This window comes from Eublepharis macularius, chromosome 14, assembly GCF_028583425.1.
Source record: "Eublepharis macularius isolate TG4126 chromosome 14, MPM_Emac_v1.0, whole genome shotgun sequence".
Taxonomy (NCBI): domain Eukaryota; kingdom Metazoa; phylum Chordata; class Lepidosauria; order Squamata; family Eublepharidae; genus Eublepharis; species Eublepharis macularius.
Window position 1 is genome coordinate 21,035,099 of NC_072803.1, and position 22,614 is coordinate 21,057,712.

General features: G+C 41.4%; 1 protein-coding gene across 1 annotated transcript in view; it reads right to left on the bottom strand.

Annotated features, from left to right (window-relative positions):
• TCF7L1 (transcription factor 7 like 1) overlaps positions 1-22,614 on the bottom strand; it is a 94,286-nt gene that overhangs the window by 37,714 nt on the left and 33,958 nt on the right. The window lies entirely within an intron of this gene.

A 22,614-nucleotide genomic window follows, 5' to 3' on the forward strand; every position in this document is an offset into this window, starting at 1 on the left:
AAATCTTACTATTAGCAGCAGTAAGCATCTTTGAGGGGCTAAGTTTAAAAAGTCAGTGAAGATGGTTCAGAGGCTTTTTATTTATTTTCTTTATTTACAGCTTGCCTCTCCTTGAGACAGTAGGACTATCTCCTTGAGGCAGTAGGACTAAATTACAGAATGAGAAAACAATGAAAACAAACAAAACCTGTCTAATGTATAAATCCTTTAATGAAGACAGAGCAAAACAAAAATGGCCTGTATCCTACTAAACATTCCAAACACTTAGAGGCACTTAGGTTTTCAGAAGAGTGGATAGTGATTAGGGATGTGCACGTCAGGTTTCTGATTCGAGTTTTTAACCCAAACCCAATTTGGAAAGATTCAGGATTCCTGAATCGGCCCCAGCATTGCTGAGCCAATTCGAGAAATCCAAAGCAAAGCTTTCTGAAGCGATTAGTATCACTTCGGGAAGCTTTGGGCAAAGCGGCAGCAGCCGCGCCCACAGCCCTTTTCTAGCTGTTTGCAATGTAAAGTGCTGCTTGCTTTCAAACTTCTGCCCTGCCGGAATTTACACTGACATGCAGGAAACGCTGAGGAGGATAGCAGCAAGTATAAAAGAGAAAAATCTATGCACATGCGATGACTTAGGATGCTACCAAGGCTCTTTATCTTAAATAAACAGCTACAGGTCTTGATTTTATTTAATTCATTTGCACCCTACCTTTCTTCTCAAGAGACCCCCAAAGCAACTTAAGATTGGTCTCCTCTCCTCCTTTCCAACAACCCTGTGAGGCAGGGTAAGCTAAGAATATGTGACTGTCTGAAAGTCACTAAGCAAGCCTCCATGGCATAGTGGGGATTCAAACCTGGGTTTCTCGGATCCTAGTCCAACACTCTAACCACTACACCACACTGGTTCTCACCCCAAAAACTACAGCTGTCAAGGATATTATCCTAATTCCCAATGGTTGTATTAAATTAGTTTACTCCTCATCCAATAAAAACCCTGCCTTTCATGGAATAATTAGGAATAAGTGTTCAGAGATTAGGCTAATGATCTGCTGGCTTCACTCTGATAAGGACAATTGTGTACTACAAGAAAAGTAGGAAAACACAAAGTTGCAGTGATATAACCAGCCTGGAAGTGGAAACTTACTGGCAGAGTAAAGAAAGACCTCTGAGGCAACCTGTGAAAAGGTGACAAAAACCTGGTGATCTGGGCAACAGATAAAGACAAACTTGAGGGTCAGAGTCAAGATATTTCCATCTTGGATCAGCTCGGGCCATAGGATGAGGAGGCAGTAAGTGGGAGGAAATTCCAGCTTTCCAGAATACAAATACACTGGAAGGTAGTGTATAAACAGTAACTTAGTGTTTTATTTTTTTATGGTGTATTTCTTCAATATCCCGTACTCCACCTCACTAATCTCAACAAGCTCCTAGGATTTTCCCTGAAGGGTGAAGTGCTGAAAGGTTCAAACTGGGACAGGCACTGCTACATTTCCTAAGGGAATACAGGCCAAGCTGGTAAAGAACTGAATGGAGTTTCTCTACACTTAAGTGTAGTTGGTCTCAGAGGTCTGAGTGGAATCTTACTTATGTCTGGATGGGGAGCAGTGGGGCTGATCAGGAGTTGGACTGTCAAAAAGATATATGTGTTCGGTGAAAGTTCTAAATAAAGGACATCGTAGCCCATTCCCTAATTTCTGGTTGAAGTTACCAGGAAGAGAGAGGAGATATGACATGAACATCATGGAGCTTTTCCAAAAACTGGAATCCCTATGTGGAGTTTTCTTCTTTCCCAGAACATGTAAGAACACCCAACATATAGTTTCCCTGCCCTTCCAGCCAATGAGATCTTGTGGAAATAGGGAAGCTTACAATGTGATGACACTTAATCATGGAATGAGCATTCCTACTTATTAGGGGCAAAAACTGAGACCTTGACACAGGGATGCCATTGTTGGTTAATTCCAAGGCATCTGTAACATACAGTTACAGCCCAAACAGAAGTTATAAGATCAGTTATATTCCATAAACCATTATCTCTTTATATGTTGCCCTGGTGACTACTATTGTGATTTAGTGTGCAAAGAATGAGACGGATAGGAAAGATCCTTTGCTGCCTAATATATGGAGAATCACTACCATTTAAAAACCACAATACTGGGCTCGATAGTTAAATAGTCTGACAAAATGTAAAGCTGCTATGTTTATGCTTAATTTTTGAGTCAATGCTATCCTAATGGCAAAGTAATTGTCCTTGTTAGTGATATGTGGCATAATGTGTGTTGCAACAACTTGTTTTTGTGATATAAATCAACCTTCAAAGAGAGATGCATACAAAGACAGCTCTGTATTTTAAGACTTAGCAAAGATATAGTTAACACACCCAGAGCAATGTTGAGCTCTTACGGAAGGCAGCTTTATTTACTGAAGTCTAGCACCAGATAAATTCACATTCTTCCTCAGGAGCAAACATTTTAAAATCTAAAGCTATTGCCAAAAGGAATGCTTTTCAATATGGAAGATTCCAGATTGTTTTCCCTTTGGAGACTGAGAAGGAAAAATTGGAAGGTGACCAACATACAAAGCACCTTTGGACAAAGGAAGCAGGATTTGTGTACATTTGACATGGAACAGGAAGAAAGCTTATCTCACTCCTATAAAACATACAAACAGTCCACTGTGACAGACCAGCCTTGCCCACAATGCAGAACTGTTTCCCTTCAGCCTTTTACATTTAGCTACTCTAGCCTCCAAAATCACAGCAGAATGTAGCCAACACTAACAACTTCAGGGCAAAAATGACTGAAAATACAAGTAAGGGCCTTTGCCTTGATAGAAAGAAAAGTGTAACTGCAGCAACAGCCACTACCTATAAGCCAAAGAGAACATTTACCGAACAAGAAAATGATCTGCAAAATATTGAATTGGCATCATTAATTTGAAAAATGTCCTAGCCAGCTCTTGAGAAAAATACAATATAAACTCTGACATGAAATAACTAACACCAGCTTGCACACCTTGGTTTACAAACTTCCACTTAGGCTACTGGGCTCTACAACTGATTATGTGCTCACTTGAGCATAATCAAAGGGAGGGGGGGGAGCTTCTGGTCTGAATCCACCCAAGTCTAACCAGCACTCCTTCAAGAACATAGATGCCATGTACTCTCTACAGCCCTAAGGAAGTATATTGTGAAGCCCTAAGGAGGAATATTGTGAAAGTAAAGCCAGATCCTATTTTTAATATATATACATATCACAGATCAACCAAGGCACAGATACTGTCTATATACCCAATTGCTCAAACTTCTCCCAGAATAGAACATTCAGCTGAATTGTTGGAAAACAGCCATGTTTTCCAACAATTCTCAGCACAAACTATGGAACATTAATGTCATAGTTCATGTTGTATTTTCTCAAGAGTAGATTAGTAACAGTCTTTTACACTAAGAAACCCTGAAGGCCCTGAAGTCCTAGGCAAAGCAACAACAAAAATCTCCCTCAACCAGTTGTGCCTCAAACTGTATGCTGCATCAGCAATCTCCCACCTTCATACACACTCCCCTTTCTCTTCGCAGGACAAATTTTTAAATTCCTTCTCTTAACTGTCACTAATACATTTCTTTTCAGTTTGTAGTTTATTTCTATGCTTTCATTTTATTATTTTTTTACTCTTGGCAATTGCCTGGAGGGCTCTATCTGAAAACGTGCGTGCGTGTGTGAGAGAAATTAAAAATAGATGAAATCCAGAATGATTAAGAAAGTAAAGGAACAAATAGTTAAGCCACAGGATACCATGAGATTTCTGCAGCAAGTGTTAATTTTTAGCCCTTTATAGAGAACTGAGCTGGGGCTCTGTAATCAGATCTCAGTCTTTAAGGATCTTACAACTGCCAATTGTAGACAAGGCAGGGAGCCAGGGCTGTCATCTGTACAAGGAGCATGTTTGGTATGCAGCTGGCCCTATGACCCCCAACCAGCTAGAGCAGTGACCTACAGTACACTCTAGGCTTGGAGTACAGTAGAAGTAGTTTCCTAAATGACTGCCTTTGATCTGCTCTCCAAGCTCTGAGATCAAAGCAGCTGGTTAGTTTGGGGAAGTCCCTGGATCTGGCTGCTGTACAGCTCAAATCTGTTTCCAAACACTGAGTGGTGATGTGAGCTCACTTGCCTTTTATTGCAGAGTCATTTTAAAAGACACAACACCCATAACCACAGGGACAGCAAGCACTATCCCCATTTGGTGAGTCAGCTTTCTAGGAAGCACAAGCAACAACTGAGAAGCCACGAAACCCAAGATACCCCTAGAGGATGTGCAGAAATTTCTGCCCAATTAAAAGTCCTATGTGTTGTCATTTTCCAGCTGGCTTATTTTACGCTCCACCCTTCTTTTCTGCTCAACACTCTTGGTCACAAAGGGGGCTTTCTAATCCATTTTGTAAGCAGAGAAGCTGCTGGCAAATGGGGGTTGGTGCCTCAGTGAAGGTTGTATAAAGGCTCCTTCTCATTTTAAACAATTTAGAAGGCAGCATGTGGGGGTGGGGAAACACACTGAAAATATACAAGGAAAAGCACTGGGCTAATAGTTCAGGGGAAGTGTGGAAAGGAAAATTGAACACCCCTCTAAGTTCAAGACGGTGCCTCACACAGACATTCACTGTACAACCATGTGCAAAACAAAAAAAAGTGTGTTAATGGTATACTGAAGCTATAAAAGTTTCAAAATGGTTACATTCCAGAGAGATTACAACAAGCCCTAGTTGCTTGTTACCTTCCCTTCCTCCCCCTCTCTGCTAGTAGGGCGAAATGAAAAGGATTTTAACCATTTCTCTCCCACATGCTGTTGTGCCACACACACAGTACAATGCACCCTGCTGTCTGCACATTAACCTGCCATTTGCCAAATAGCTTCCCCTCAGCTGGGGATTAACATCCACCAATTCAAACAACAATCCAGTGGCCCTGAAGTCCTAGGCTTGAACAATGGGGTGTAGACAACAGGCTTTGGCTTGCCCATGACTGCAATAGTCTTTGCATGACAGTTGTTTCCAGAAGGAGCCTGCAGCAAACTGGGAGGAGGGATAGAGGAAAATCAAAAGAAAAGTTACTACAACCAATTAGGAGTTTAATAGCCAGATTTCCTGCCCTTGTTACACATAGAGTGAAGATGTTATCCCAATGCAGGGCAGAATTACTTGAGAACCAAACTATTCAGCAACTTATCATAACATGTGCTTCACTGAAAAGATAACCACTCTCATATGCACCCTTTCAAACATCTTATATTATGACACATGCATCCTTTTTTGAAACCAATTTTTATATATTCCGTGGAAGAACATTTGTTAGTTTGTTGCAAAAAGGATGCATGGAATGTTAAAGATTAACAGATTTATTATGGCATAAATTCTGTAGATTAGAACCACTTCCTCAGCTGATAGTCATGTGTTTGTGTTCAGTGTTACAGGAGAAAAATTTAAAGTCAACAAATTGTTGCATTTCATAACCTCATGACCCCACTTTTTCTATATAATCTCTCTATTTCATCCTCTTAAATCAAGTTACACTTCATGTATCTGATGAAGTGGCCTCTTATCCACCAAAACTCATGGTACAATAAATGCATTAAACTGAATTTAATATGCTTTCTATGGCTCCCTTAAGTACTGTCAGAAATAAGGAAATACCAAAAAAAAAAGGTATCGTATCTGTAACTGATGCTCTTCAAGCACTCATCTTTTCATAAATGTGTGTTCTGTGCTGGTTCAGAAGATAGCTCTGGAAAGTTTTATAGTTCTAAACCCCTCCCTGAGAGAAGGTTGTATGCACACCTGAAGAGAAGATAGTGCTTTTCTGCTCAGCTCCTCTGTATTGCTACTGACAGCTGCCATCAAAGATATAGAATACATGATGCCAGCAGAGGAGGAGGAGGGTAGGTTATATTAAACAGATGATTACTTGAAGAACATCTGTTATAGGCAAGCAGTATTATTTTTCTATTTTGTCGTCTCTGTGCAATCCCACATATGGGTGATTCACAAAATGTTTTAACTGGTGGATGATCCTAGTATCAGGTTAGGAGAAAAAAGAATGCAATCCCATTTGGCCAAAAGATTGCATCTTTTTGGGCTCAATACCATAATGAGAGATGAATACTGAAGACACAACTTTACAGGTACCATTGTAATGGTATGCCTCTGAGAAAGGTGGCCAGCAAAGAGCAATCTTATAGAATGAAGCAAAAGAAATTGTGCTAAAATGACAGTACAATATAGCTGTGGAAGTGATTTATTGGAAAGTCTCTGGTTCGATGTTTTGGAAATCTTTCTAGGACTACTATAACATAAGAAAAGATAGTAATCTTTCCTGAAATCTGTGTTATAATGTAACAGGGCTCATTGCATATCTAAAGCACACAATGTTCAGTGTCATCTTGGAGGACTGGTATTAGAATATTCTGCAAGTACAAAATGTTCACTGTCTGTCATCTTCAAGATGAGCGAAGACTGGCATTACAATATCCTGCAAGAAGCAGAATGCAGATGTCACTTTTGGTAGAAAAGTGATGTTAGGACAAAATATTATCTTATCCTAATGGTAGACTGTATATGGACAGTAATGTCTTAAGGCACAAAGATCACAAGTTCAAGTATTTTCATTAATAATTTTGAGAGAGTCAAGGAGAGGATATACACTAGGGCAGGGAGCTAAGCTGGGGGATGTAACTGAACAACCCCCTCAAAACCCTTTTTGCAACAGTGCTGGGAAAATGAGATTGCTTGAGAACTTGAATGTAGTGGCAGAGATTGTCATAAGTAGACTCAGAGAGTAGGTACTAAATCCTGATGGCTATTGGTAGAGAATGTGGCTAACAGCTCAGATAGAGAGGCCATCATGGGAAATCCACTGGTAGTTAGCTTAAGTACAGAAGTATTTCCATGTTGCAGTACAGGATTTTCTGGCAGATGGCTTGTAGAAGGTGAACAAACAGATGGTGGAAACACAGTCATGGATGTGCCACACCACTAGCTTCTCTGACAGCACTGTGAAGAACTGCTCCAATGAACTGCAGAGCACAAGCTGGAGTGACCTGTGATTTTCAGTATGATGCAGAGACCCAGAGTATGAAGCAAGTTGCTGTGAGTTGGCAATCAGGAATCAAGTGTCCATGTGTGAGAATATGCTTGTTGCCCTACAAATGCTGCCATTACCACATACCTTTGGAGAAGACCCATGGGACCATAGTTAGTCCATAGGCAAGGATACATTATTGATAATGGTGGTTTCCTGTGATATAGAAGTAGGCATCCTGTAGGTCAAAGGATATGAAACATACTCTACTGTGAGCGAGTGGCAGGATATTTTGTAAAGTGATAATTGTGAACTTTTTGTATGTAATGAACTGGTTAATTACTCTGTTGAAGTCCATAACTGAATGAATGTCTTCTTTTTCTGGACAGTGAAATAACAGGAATAGAATATGCTGCCATACAGTGACAGGTTCTCTGGCACTTTTCCAAAATAGAGACTGAACCTCTCTGAACAGAGTAGGAAAGAGAGGGGTACAGAGAAAATGTTTGGTCTGATTGGTTGTACAACTTAATAGAATATTTTCATGCTAATAATGTTAAGAAGCCAGGAACTGCTGATAATTAATTCCCATATGGGGGTGGGGAGAGAGATCTTGTTCTTGTTCCCATTGAGGGAATGTAACAGTGAAAGGGCACTCACTCCCCTTTTCAAATGTGGGATTTGGAAAACTGTGAAGAATATTAAGGGTGGCTGAAGGATCTTTCAATAGAGAAGTGGACTGAAACTAGGTGTGATATTTAAAGCTATGAAAATGGTCATGATCTTAAATGCACATTAGAACTATGTTTGAGAGCTGCTGCAGCATAACGGTTCGGTGGATGGGCCACAAATCAGCATTCTGCTGGTTTGAATCCCACTACTGCCATGAGTTCGGTAGGTAGCCTTGGGTAAGCCTTTCCTCTCAGTCCCAGCTCCCCAGCTTTATTGTGGGGACAATAACACTTACTTTATCTACCGCTCTGAGTGGGGCACTGTCTAGAAGAGTGCAGTTATTTATATACTAGAAACAGCCCGTTGTGCAAATAAATACAATGGGCTCTAGAAAGCTGGGGCTGGGGAGGGCTGGGGGGGTGGTTAGGAAGGGCTGGCAGGTGGGGGGCAAGGGGGGGTCTGGGGAGAGGTGAGAAGCAGCAGGGGTCTGGGGAGGGATGGCAGGTGGGGGGCAAGGGGGTTTGGGGAGGGCTGAGAGGCAGGTGGGGTGTGGGGAGGAATGGCAGGTAGGGAGGCAATGGGGTTTGGGGAGGGCTCAGAGGGAGGTGGGGTGTGGGGAGGAATGGCAGGTAGGGAGGGAATGGAGGTTTGGGGAGGGCTGAGAGGCAGGTGGGGTGTGGGGCAGAATGGCAGGTAGGGAGGCAATGGGGGTTTGGGGAGGGCTGAGAGGCAGGTGGGGTGTGGGGAGGAATGGCAGGTAGGGAGGCAATGGGGGTTTGGGGAGGGCTGAGAGGCAGGAGGGATCTGGGGAGGGATGGCAGGTAGGGAGGCAATGGGGGTTTGGGGAGAGTGGAGATGCAGGAGGGGTCTGGCGAGGGATGGCAGGTAGGGAGGCAATGGGGGTTTGGGGAGGGTGGAAAGGGAGGAGAGGTGTGGGGTGGGATGGCAGGTAGGAAGGGCAAGGGGGGTTTGAGGAGGGTGGAGAAGCAGGAGGGGTCTGGGGAGGGCCGGAAGGCAGGGTGTGGAGCCAGGGAGGGAGGGCAGAGTGGGTTCGCTCTTCCCTCCGCATGCCCAGCTCCAGTGGGCCTCACAGGGTGATGGGCGCATTGCTCATGCCCCACTGCCCTGTCCCTGCTGAAAGCGCCGCTGTGCAGGCGCGCTGGGGCTCCGAGGGTGACGGGCGTTGCGCCTGCCTGGTCCCCAGCGAGAGTGCCACGGCACAGCTCGGCGTGGCTCCAAGGGTGACGGGCATTTCGCCTGCCCGGTCCCCACCGAGAGCGCCGCCGCACAGCTCGGCAGGGCTCCGAGGGCGACGGGCGCTTCGCCTCCGGCCCGTGGCCCGGGCTCCACCGGGGCTTGAGCGCATCGCTCTTCCTGCGCCGCCCTCTTCCTCCAGCTGGGCTACCTAGCCCACGCCCTCCATTGGCAGCATTCCCCAGCATGCTTTTATCCTGGTGCGCCGCACAGGCGCACCAGGATAAATGTGCGTCGTCGGGAAGACGCTAAGGGAATTATATAGTAGGATATTATATATAAGTGCAGTTATTTATTATTGTTGTTATGTTTTACAATATTCACTTGCTGTTTAGATACAAAAAATAAATGCTTCCTTTGGAGTTAAACAAGGTCACACACATTCTCTGTCAAATGTTGAAGACAAGTCAGTAGGTGGCAAGACATCTATGTTAAATAACTGGCAATACATGTGGCAAGAGCTGTAGCTGAATGGTTTTCTGCACATGATGTCCAATTTTCTGCCCTCTTTATCAGTTATATGTTTGTTGCCCCTTGACAGTGGATGGCTGAACAACTACATAGTTCATATATATATAAGTGAAAAAGATTAAGAAATCAATTTCCCAGACCAAGTAAATAGACTCCAGGCAAGACACTGGGATATAGGCTGATTGTTTGGGCCATGCATCTTCAGTAAGCTGAAGGACTGCTAGCGTAGGGGATACTAGGATGTGGTGTAGCATTGAATACGCTGTGAAAATTTTTGGTTGTTTTAGAAGGCAGTTGTTGTTGACTTCATTTTCAGATCTTGGCTTCAATTAATGAAGTCTATGTAAGCTACAACAGTGAAGAATGGCCCCGGTATCCCTCTGCATGGTCTGGTGAGGATCTCTCAGCATGCCAAAATAAAAAAAAAAATCAGATGGATCTGTTTCTTTGGCAGCTTTGATGCTAGAGCAGACAGAAGAAAATTATGCATAGTTTGGATGGCATGGGAAGCAGTTAATGTTGGATTCAACTGAGTGGTATTATGGGACATCAATGGCTGCACAAAAGCTAGTAGTGGTACAGCAGGTGGTCGAATGAGAGTCTGCACTAAAATCTATCCTGCAGGAGCAAAATTGTTGTTGTTTATTTATAGTAGCCCTGTAATGCAGATTACATACTGCAAGTGAATACAATATAATCAAGAGCCAAGATGTTCACAGAGCAAAATGTGAACATGTGATCAACAATTAGGACATTCAATGAAAATAGATACAGTATGGTATCGTAGCCACATATTTGTGGCTGAACACACAGAAAGCTGAACACATGGATGAAACCTTTCTGAATTAAGAGTAATTAACACAACATCTTTAGCAATGTCAAACTAACCAGTAGGAACTTATCTACAGCAGCAGACAGTATCCAATAGTGTATATTGTCCATTTACAGGGTATTTCTTTGAGCTTTTTCTTATGACCCAGCCCTATAATCTGAGTAGAAAGCCCTCCTGAATAATGCAGTCTTGAGTAGTTTATGGAAAGCCAGGAGATAGGAGCTTTCCTGACGATTCCACAAGGTGTGGGGCTACCACAGAGGAAGCATATGTACAAGTAGTTGTTGATTTAGCCCAACTGCTTGGTGATATCTGCAGAAGGCCCTGTTCAGATGAGTGAAGCTGCTGTGGCAGAACAAAGGGAGAGAGGCAGTTGTACAGATATGAAGGGCCTGGGCCATGTAATGGTCATGACCTTGAATTGAGCCTGGTAACTGATAGGTAACCAATGGAATGACTGCAGAATGGGAGTGTTATGCATGCTACATCTAGCTCCTGAAAGTATGCAAGATGCAGCATTTTGCACCAACTGGAATCTCCTGAATTGACTTCAAGAGGAGTTATGGCTAAAGAAGTAGAAAATTACATAGGTGCCAACAATGGCAACTGAAGTGGCTGTAGCATGGAAGATATAAGCTGTACAACAAAAGTGATGGTTGCTAAAGGAACCAAAGAAAATAGTGATAACCGTAGCTGTGGTCCAAGAAGGAGCTGCTACATTATAGTGCATGTCCCACTATCATTGTCACTGAAGGCATATGGACCTTAAATTAGAATATTGGGTGAAATTGTCAAATTATCAAGCCACTACCACCACCATTCATCATCATCATGCTATGAGTAAGAGGATGCATCAACATCTACATGGGCAACATGAGGGCTGAAATAGTGATGCTCTTTCTCATCATCTGTGGAATGATTCTCTATAGTTATCCAGTGAACAATACAGCAGCTGGACCTGTTCCAGATGGCATGGTTAGGATAATCTGCTAGGCTTGAAGTGATGAACATGAGAATGGTATTCTCTGTTGGGAGGCCGGGGGAGCAGAACTGCAACCACCTTTACTGGCACTATGTCCAGTTATCCTATTGAGATGGGAGTGCCATCAGTATCATGTTGGACGGTGCCACTGGAGCCAAGATAGACGAGACAAGAATTTCCACAAGATCGGGTGATGTTATTTTAATATACTGTTTCTCCAACCTCCTCGTTTGTCTTAGTCCTTCAGCAGTCAATTCACTCAAATCCTTGTGATTGTATATGGCCAGAATGGAGGCTGTTTGTCAGCTAAAAGCTGCAGAAGCTGGTTGGTGAGCTGTACATCCGGCAGGAGAGGACAACTGAGGCCAAGTTGACTCACTGTAGGAAATGAGTTGGTGCAGTTGGTTGAGCATTTTTATGGCTCCTAAAGCCCGAAGTCTGAAAATGTGGTCCCTCTGAGAATGACTTGGGAATTTAGCACAATAAGAGCAGGATTTGACTTTATGGCAGAGGTTGTGAACACTGGAAGACTGGTTGTTTCACAGTTGTGATGCCCTGTCTTGATATTATCTAAGCAAGTCTCTCCTTGAAAATAACACTGCTGCCTCTTACAGCGAGACCAGGGAACTACTGACTGTATGAACAATTAATTCTACATTACACTAAACAGGATATGCTATGCACATCCCCCAATATTTTTCCCCACAGGACTGTATAAATTCACAGGGGCTTGAGAAGACTTATTTCTCCTTCCCACTGTCTTTTCTGTAATTAACTTTCAATTATTCTCACCATTCCATGTCTCCTGCAGCATATTTGGCCCTCATCAGGTAGGTTTTTGGTCCTCCCCTTCATTCCATATTTTCCCACATACCAAGGGAGTCCCTCTGAATAGGTTGAGAGATCTCTACCTTGTTTGTGGGTACCCCAGTTTTACTGTTTTTCATTATCCACTTGGGGGCTAACCAATTTACTATTAGATACAGTTATTTCTGTCTAAGGAGTAATACACATCTTTGTTTGTATGAGGCTATAAAGAAACAGGAATGAACCAACTTCAGTCCAGTCACTCAGAGATTATTTTCCTTGTCATTGTGTCAGTTTTTGTATAAACAGATATCCCACTCTTGCAAACAGCTACTCATCTGATCGTTTGTGGTAAGAACTGCCACCAGGTAATCAGATACTGATTATTTGAAGGCCTGGAAAATCCAGATGTGAAGCTGTACATGTATCTTTGCCTGCAGTTTTTTCTGGCCCTTAAAAATTGGAAAGAACCAAGTGCAGTGTCATGCATATTCAATATGCCACTGTTCTCAATTTTAGTTCAGAGAGTCAGTTTGGTGTAGTGGTTAAGAGCAGCAGGACTTTAATCTGGAGAAGTGGGTTTGATTCCCCACTCCTCCACTTGAAGCCAGCTGGGTGACCTTGGGTCAGTCACAGCTTCTTGGAGCTCTCTTAGCCCCACCCACCTCACAGGGTGATTTCTGTGGGGATAATAACATACTTTGTAAACCACTCTGGGTGGATGTTAAGTTGTCCTGAAAGGCGGTATATAAATTGAATATTGTTGTTATTATTATTATTCTCCAGAATCCACAATCCAAGCTGCAGGCTAAATTTGGAGAATTTGAAAGTTGGGGAAATTTTACTACCAATAAAAACTTAGGTCTGTCTCAACATGCTTCTAGAAGATTTCTGTAAGGTCTACTATTTGTTTTCTTTTTTTTACCCTGTCTTTCCACCCAAAGATGGTTTACAACAAATATATAAACAATAAAACCAAATTTTAAAACATAAAAATAGAAAACACACTAAAAACAGTATTGACACTAAATCCAAAAATCATAGTAAAATAAAATGACTTGCTTTAAAATAAAGTAACTAAGGAATTAGCCTTTTAAATTTCCAGAGAACAAGACTGCAATCATGTGGGAAGGAAGCAATTTCCCATGAATGTGCATTGCCACTATAGGGAAAAAGAAGTAATTAGAAACCCAATAACTTAATAATGTCATTTTGTTTAAACAACTAGTCCAAATTCCATCCCAAATACATATACCCTATCCCACCTCCCCACATTCACTGGAGAAGTTTCCCTGTGCTTGTTTATATAGCTACGATATGAAAGGTTGTGTCACCCTCCTTTAACAATTAAAGTGTCTGAACAGAGTGGCACAATGACAAAAGACCTCCTCCAGATACAGTACAGCACAGCATGTTTGCTTTTTGAGAGCTATAAATTAAAGCTTAGATTACAGTTAGTCTGTGATGTAACATGACAGATCACAGGTCTATATCCTAATGCTACAAGATTTTTTTGCAGGATGTTCTGTATGGGACTATTTAACCCTAGGAATGAAAATGTTTTAGATCTGTGAATTCCTGAAGGATAACAAAAGAAAAGCTTTTTCCAAATTGGGTTATGTCTGTGGGAATGCAAATTCCAAGGGTATAAACCACAGAGTCACTTACATTCCTCAGCAACCACAAATGGATGGAACCCTTGGACTTGCATGGCTGTTCATATTAGGCATTGTCTTGAATGGAGCAGAATAACAGGGCAATGAGATGGCACAGAGAATGGACTATACCACATCAGACTTCAGGAGAATTACATTTTAAAGTACACTGACATTAATAACTCTCTTTAAATGCAAAATCAGCACAGCATGCCAGTGGCCAGAACCTTTCTCCCTAACATGCCAAATTTTTGTTTGCATGGGGTTTCCCACATGAAGGATTCTAAAAACAGGGCTATTCCCAACATCATAAGCAATATGGCCCCATTGTACTATCTCACAGTTCTATCACCTCAGTTTGCTGCGTATCTGCACCAGGCTTTAAAATCTTAGGAAGCCTTTAAAAAGCTTCCACACTACCTGGATTATCAGTTACGGAGATGCTAGAATCTGCCTCCTTGCCTCAAGCTTTCCCCCCTGCTTGTACAATAAAGCATTCTACAACAATACAACATTTGTATTTGTACTTGCTTCACATGTGTGTGTGCAGAGGCAGGGTGGCATTTCCTTCTCAAAGTTACAAAAACCACCAAAGATTCCAGAGAAGCTATCACCATTACATAGCAAAATTACAATATTAATTAATATATGTTTAATGTTTTATTTAAGATTATGTTTAATATTTGATTTAATATAGTAATTCCAGGATATGAACAATCTGTTTTCTTTGGATGTTGAAAACTCTTGAGATAGAGGTTTGGGGAAAGGGAGGGGGGAGAGAAGGACCTGCCAAAGAACCTATGTTGAAAAAGCTAATAAAGAAACATAGTAGTGAAAGGAAACATTGTGTCACAAGGACTGGACAAACTGGTGTTATGGCTGTACTCAGGGCAGAGTCTCAGGAAGCCCCTGAAAGGCAACAGGGCCTCTCACCCGCATGGGAAAAGGGAAGAGACAGAACACTGGAGCTGCAAATCCAGGCATACCAAGGTTTAACAGGAGGGTGACAACAAGTGGGTCAAAGGTCAACCAGCCAGCCTGCTCTGGTTTCCATGGATATGTGGCCTATTCATACAGTGCACAGAGGGCTCTTCACAGCCACTTACACACAATTGAGCTACTACTCAAAGCTGTGCAGGCCTAGTCTTGGGAGCACAACACATTAGATGGGAAAGTTTAATGGAGTCAATTAAAACAGAGAATTAGCACTGAACAGAATTGGTCTTGGAGAAGTTAGGGTCTCTGTCACAATAGCCACATCACAGAAAAAGACAAATGCCAGAATAATGTAGGTTAGGGAAACAATTTGCAGATTTTATGCTGATTTCATGTTACCTACATGTCATATATATTGTTAGAAGTCACACTTAGAACTCAATATATACACCAAGCACAATAAATTGCCAGAATTGCTCATTTCCAGCACATCTTGAGGCTCACTGAATATCAAAGAACATTGGCAGACAGCTTTCTTTCCTGAGAAACTCAGTTTGCTTGCTTGGTATGTATGTATTTACATGTTAGGCTGCTTCATGGTTACAAGGGCTCCCAAAATAGCTTGCAAAAACCATTGTATAACTATGAAATCATAAAGTAGTATATGCAAAACAAAGCATACAATGCTAGCTGCAATTAAATTCGATCTCATTTTAAGACATTCCTAGTTTTCAGAAATCCTGTCAGATTAAAAATGGGTTCATAAGAGTCACTAAAGATTACAACAGATTGGATCTGAAGAATTTCCTCAGGGAGAGAATTCCACAACAGTTGGTGCCACCTAGAAATGTTCTCTTTCTGGTAATGGTTAATCTTACCTCAAATGCTGGTGGCACCTAAAACAAAAGCTCTCCTATGGACTTTAACACATGAGCAAATGGCCCGAGAATCAGAAGATGCCAAGATACTTTAAACACCTGGGATGGTGATGAAACAGCTGATGCAGTGGTTGCAGAGAAATAATGTTTCTCATCGCTGCTTCATAAGTCTTCGAATGGGCTCTGTAGCACGCTCTAACAGATTCAGCACGTTTTCCGCTAGTGTCTTTCAAGACATCTTCCAGAACTCTTGAGATCACCTAGCTCTGTGGTAGACCAAGGGGCTGGCTTCCATTGCAAGGGTGGGAGAGGTTGACAAAAAGCAATCTTATCAGTTGCTTCAAGGAGCTTCACATTCCAAGCCTCCACAGCCACCTCAACAGGGCATGTGTTTGGAATCCTAAAATCCCTCAGAGCATTTTGGAATCCAGAAGGTGAATCATTTTGAAGGATCCCCCTTTTTGCATGGTGTTAAGGAAATATTCATCTTTATCACAATGCAAGTCAAATCTCCAGTCCTGAGAAAAGACCTCCCCTTAAAGGCTAAGTGCAAAAGATTAAATACAAGGTGTGGCCTCTTTCACGTATTGGGCCTATCACTATCTGAGAGAGGCTCTCAAGGAAGTTATGAAATCCTGGGCCAGTTCTGATGTGGAATGTTCAGCATGGATTCTGGAGTTACCAAGAATAATCAATCTAGGTGTCTTCAGCACCATGTATAGGAGTACCTCTGCTAGCTCATAAAGGGTGCTTTTTGGGGAGCTAGGCAATTAGTAAACAAGCAGAATACTTAATCTATCCTTAGCCCCCAACATAAGGCATATACAGTGAATGCCAGCTATGGTTTGTACTAGCAGGCTGTGGAAGTTGAAAGACTTGTGGAGTATGATAGCAACCCTTCCTCCCCAGCCTGTATGGGGTTGTTGGAGGACTGCATAACCAGGTGGAATTACTTGGGACAAGCATACCACATTATTTTCTTCCAACTATGTCTCTGTTATGCAAGCCAGGTCAATTTCCTGTTCCTGTTTTGCGCTTCACTAATCTTGCATTGCATAGTAGTAGCAAAAGAGTGAGGGAAATGGGGAGGGCAACAGCAACTAGAAGCCAATGATGCTGACAGAGAATAAATATTCCAAGTAATGGAAAAAATAAATTTGTGTTGCTACATTCTGGACATCTAAGGTTTCTGATCTGTCTTCAAGAGCAGTGCCACATGAAGCACACTGCAGTACTGAAGTTAAGAAGTTAACAGAGCATACATGGTAGTGGCCAGGTCCTTTGCCTCCAGAAAACAGTGCAGTTGACATACTAGCTAAAGATAGTAAAATGCACTCCTGGTAATTCTTGGGTATCTAGGCTCCAGGGGCACTCCCAACTATCAAGAATATCTCAATGGTGGGGGGAGTGTGACTTTGTCCAGAACAGGCATATCCTGCAGAGTTAATAGGGCCACCATCAGTATATCCACTTTTCCTGAAAACTTCCTCTTGTTCACCATTATTCCATTCAAAACTGATTTCAAGTACCCATTCACAGAGAAAGCTACCATACCTTTCATAAGCTCAGAACAGAAATATTATTTGGACTATGAAGGCAAGCTTGGGATCAGATTCTGAGTTTCAAGGATGACACTAGATCTTGGGCAGATACACAGAGCTATACTCCAGAAATCAGGATTCAAATACTGATAGCTTTTTCTCAATCTCCATCAAGCTTGTCGAGATCACTTCCCATTCACATGGGATCTCAAAATCATACAACCTGGATAGCGAGGCCAGGGCATCAGCCTTTTAAAGCAAGGATGCCAACAGATTAAAAATCTTTAATCAATTAGCTGTCTAAGGAGACAAAAATATTAAATTAAACATAAATATTGCAAAATCTCAATGATGGTGCTTTTTTGTGACGAGTGTTTAGTAAGGTAAGTTTCTCTTAAATGTAATATACACAGTTCAACAAGCTGTGACTATAAATTGGAAAAACAGTCTTAACAACTGCAGGCTCTTCAAAATTTTCAAATCCTTTTCTTCATTGTCCCTCTCACCTTGAAGCAAAATTTTAATCTACAATTAAAGCTTCAGGGGATTTAGAAGATACCACATACTCTTCCTTCATTCCCTATACTCATTCCTTTCCCTTTCTGAATTTCAGGACACATAACCATCAACATCCATTTCCCCTTCAAATTCCACAGCTTACATTAATCCTTACCCTCTCTCCTCAAAAGAGGGGGGCCAGTAGATGCCTGTGAAAATCACAATTTCATGGTCAGCACAAGCAGAAGGGAAGTTCTCTATCATTTCCCTTCACAGGAATCTGGAAAAAAAATTCACACCAAAACCATAGATCCAGTATGACTTTGTGCTTCCATGATATTATAATCTCTACCACCTCCGTTATTTAAGAACCAACAGGCTTTTCACTTCCATTAAAAAAAGCAGCAAAAAGAGTCTTCCCTCACCCTTGTTAAGAGGATCTGCAGATTTGGCGACTCTATAAACATTGCTTTTTTCATTCTTATGCAATGGGCATAGGCAGCTTCAAAACTCGAATTACAGGCAACCTCTGTAAAGTCTGCAGCAGGGCTTTTGACATCCCAGCCGCAAGATGATCCTGTGATAAAGAAACAATAGGAACATATCCCTCTTACTAAGAGAGAGACTGCCCTATCTCATTCTGATTCAAAAGGGGGAGGACAACAGAGAGCAGGCCTTCACACATTTCCCTTCTATATCTTGAAGAAAACAAAGTGATACTACACACAAGCAGAAATATATGCCATGTTCCTGAAATACTGCTGTTTGTAAGACTTACAGGCGTGCATTTCAGTGGTTTTAGACTGGACTAATTCTGCAGGGGATTGCACTGAGTACCAGCTATCACTTGGAATCTTATCTTTTGAGAAATGCTTTAAAAATTTAACCAAATAATATTTTGTTCCTGGTAGCACAGACAACTATCTTGCTGTTCTCACTTAATTGTGCAGCTGTTTATGGCTCCCCATCTAGAACTAAATACAGTACAGCAATCTTTCAACTATTACTTCTTTCTCAGCGTGTGTTACATCAATTACAAAAAATGACCAATGATTAGTTATTTGATCCAACTCTCTTATTTCTAAGTCACATGAAAACAGTGTCTTGTATTCCATAGTCTCTTTGGTTTTCCCTTTTTGGCCTTTATTGTAATACAGGTATTTACTAGTTAGTTGTCACAATGCTTTCAGGTCGCAGAAGTAGCATAGTTCTAGGAATATTATAGTAATTTTTTTTGCAGCTTGATTCTAAACATCTTTACTATGGAATAAATCCCAATAAACTGTATAGGACTTACTTCCTTTTAGTATACCTAGGGAAACAGCCTTAATAGTTCTGTAGTAATTTCTTTTAGCCTGTACAGGATTTGTTACAATTAGATTCTTGAATTCCTCTTGCCTACATCAACCTGTATCTGTACTACTATGTAGTACAGAGGTAGCAGAAGCACCAGAGGCCCACCTACTGGGCCAAAGACAGCAACTGTTCCAGGCCAAGGAGAGTAGCTGCTTGGGAAGGAAGTTCCAACATGATGGCCCCAGCAGGAGTGGTGGTGCACCACCTGCAAGAGAGTCTTCCTTCTCCCAGTTGCTACTGAACATAGCAGAAAGAAAAGGTTTGCCAGCCCAGGGCTTCAACTGGCAATACAGTGAGCAACAAGTGTCTCTGGCTAGCCCTATGCAAATCCATCTGTGGCAAAGCATGGCAACAAAGGCTCAGAGAAGAGAGGCGCAGTGGTGGGCTGCTCTAGCATGTATGGAGTTCCAGGAACAAAAAGGGAGATGACGAGAAAGACAGAGGAGGAGGAGGAGGAGAGAGGAAAGCTGGCCAGGAAAGGCTGAGAAGACAGAGAAGGGAGGAAGAATAACCTAGAAAAGGATAGACTGTACATTATGAAAACCTCCCAATTTCCCTGCACAATTTTCTATATTCTTTAAAGCTTGGATCCACTAGAAAAGGATTTCCATCAGCAGAGCACAGCATTCTTGCCTTCCTCACACATGCAACCCAAAATGTTGCTCCTGCAGCAGAAAGGGGAATTGGTAAAAGTTGCTCCCCCTTCTGCCACAGAAATTCTTTTCTGTATCTAAACCTAAATTTAAGATGTGTATACAAATGTGTTGAGCGCTGGTGACATGGGTGGCATCGTACACAGTTCTGTATGCAATTATGCACTGCAATGAACACACACAACATAAAAGGAGTTCTTTATGTACAATCCTGCATAGTATAGCTTTTCACTTTAAACAGCAGAACACAAGAATATGACAAGAATTCATGTCACTTGCATATCCGATTGCCTTCCATTCAAATCTGGTCAACATAATGGTAACTCTGAACAATCCAATATGTTTACCATCAAATACTAAGCATATACATTCACATAAAATCTAAAGGTAAATGGCCTAACCCCGCAAACCCAACTTCTACATCTTTACTATATGGCAATTTCTTTAATTTTCAACAATCTCAAATCACTGTAAGAGTATTCCAACATCCTTTCCCTCAATGTGTGTTGATTTGTACATGAAACCATAAGTGGTCAATTATAACCACCAAAGCTTTTAAATAGACAACATGAGCATAAATATATGCAATACTAAAGAGGTAAAAACAGCCAGCATGGTGTAGTGGAATGTTCAATTAGAATCTGGGAGGCCATAGAACCTTACTGGGAAACCTTAGGATAGTCACATACTCTTAGCCTAACCTAAGGATGAAATAAAAAGGGGGAGACTGTTTTAAACCGCTAGGAGTCCCCACTGAGGAGAAAAGTAGGGTATAAATGATGTAAATAATGATTGTTCAATCTGATTAACATAGCACAGTCCCTGCTCTGTCCTCCCCTCCCCGCCCCTGCATTCTGAAATTAAGCAGGTGTGTACCCTGACAAGGTGTTTTTATTCATACTCCCTAATACTTTATCTTTCTCTCCCCACGGCCTAGTGCCAAGTTTATACTCTTTTTACATGCCAGGCAAAGATATTTTTATTTTCTCAAGCCTTTGAAAACCCAGCAACTGTCTTTTAACTACCCTAACCATGCTGATACTATTATTGCAGATATGTAAGATATTTATTATTGTATCCCTCTAACATGATGTCTTTTATTGCTGGCTTTAAATTGTTAATTGTGTTTTTAACTATTTCATAGGTTTATTGTTAGTTATTTGTCTTGTAAACCACATCCAATATAGTTTTTAGAAAGGCAGGATATACATATTTAAAATAAATATATAGTTTTAAATATTTAAAATAATAAATTCAGCACACAGTATTTTAAAGTGAGACCACTTACCACACAGTATCAGTTTCAATATCTGCACAAGGCAAAGCCTAAACTATGCTTATCTTCTGCACTACAAGCAACAAATGGCCCGGGCAGCTCAGGATTTTGTTTTAAAAACAACTTCTTCCTTTGAACACTGATGTACAGAGAAACTTCTCTTGACTTTCTACCCATTTTAATGTTTACAGAGAGATGGGGGAGGCAGAGAGAATTTTTTTTCTAATAAGACAAGATCTGAAATACAATATGGCCCCCCAAACAGGTCATTGCACACTAGCTAAAGTTCTTCTAAAGCCAGAACAAAATGTCAGGAATGTCAAATCTTTTTTGTATAACTAATGACAAGATAATATCACAATGGTATACAGGCCGCCCACCAAACAGTACTTACAGCATACACTCACAATTGCCCACCTGAAATCTTTCATCCTTTTCTAGGCCTCAAACCACAACCTGCCCACAAAAACCTGGCCTCTGGTGTTTCTGAGTATCAGATTCCTTCAACTGCACTTGGCGGTTTACTGCCTGAACAAATTACATTAACAATGCAGAGAAATGTATACATGGCCTTAAATACACGATTGAGCTGGGACCAAAACAAAGGCAACAGTATCCCAGCAACAAGCTTTAGCCTGCTCCCCGCCGGCCCAGTTTCTGGACTCTGCCTGAATTGGGAACCACTGAGTTTCAGTCTTTGCTGCAAACAATTAAGGACCAAGAAGTTCCAATTATAGCTGGGATTTACAGCCAAAGAAACATTCTATAAATCACTACCACAGTCCCCCTACTCTCTCTCAAACCAAATAATCTCATCCAGATGTTTAGCTACAGCTGTCTAAATGTGTGGCATATTGTTAAATTGGTAAGACTGGTTTTCTCTGTAAAATGTCAAGGACTGAAGCACTAGAGTTTCATAGGAGAGGAGGCTTCCCAGCCTGAAGTCATCAACTACAACATGTGGCAGTCATCAAATAGTTACTTGCCCAGGAGGGCACAGGAGAAACCTCGTCATGTTTTCAATTCTCCTGTAAAAGATGCACCTTGTTTTTCCTGTGAATAATACTTCTAACAAACAACATTCTTTCTATACTATTCCACACCCACCCTTTCACTAATGCCTATTAGGCTGGGCTATGTATAAACTTTATTTTACATAACATATTCTGGGTTTCCTAGCCATGGAAAAGGTTTAAAGAGTTAAGTGCTGAAGCCCCTCCCATCTACCACTAGAAATTTTATTCAGTGACTACTTCACCTTCTGAGATTTTACCAGCCTCTGATACTTCCTCAGATGTTGCACACTTTCAAGTATATTTTCACACCCATAAAGCTAGAACCTTATTTTGTAATCCAAAATTCAGATTTTTCTGAACCACAAATCACATTATGTTGTCTTACTTGCTGGTAGGAGTGATAAGCTTGGGGGACAGCTGAGATGGAGGGCGGTGCCTTAATTAATAATACACGGGATAGGAGATATGATGGGGATAGGGAGAGATATGATGATGGGAGAGGAACAGGCTAAGGAAGGGAAAACAGACATTTACATGTTGTTGTCCTTTCTGGTTCTTCTTCCAGACAACAATCTACTGGGCTATAAAATCTTGCTGTTAAATGCCAGGTCAGTCTCAAGAAAAACAGCAGCCATCCAGGATTAAGAGATACATCCCAGAGTGGATAAAAGTTTAATAAAAAGGTTTATTATATTGAGACTCTGTAAGAGTGGGTGGAAAATATCT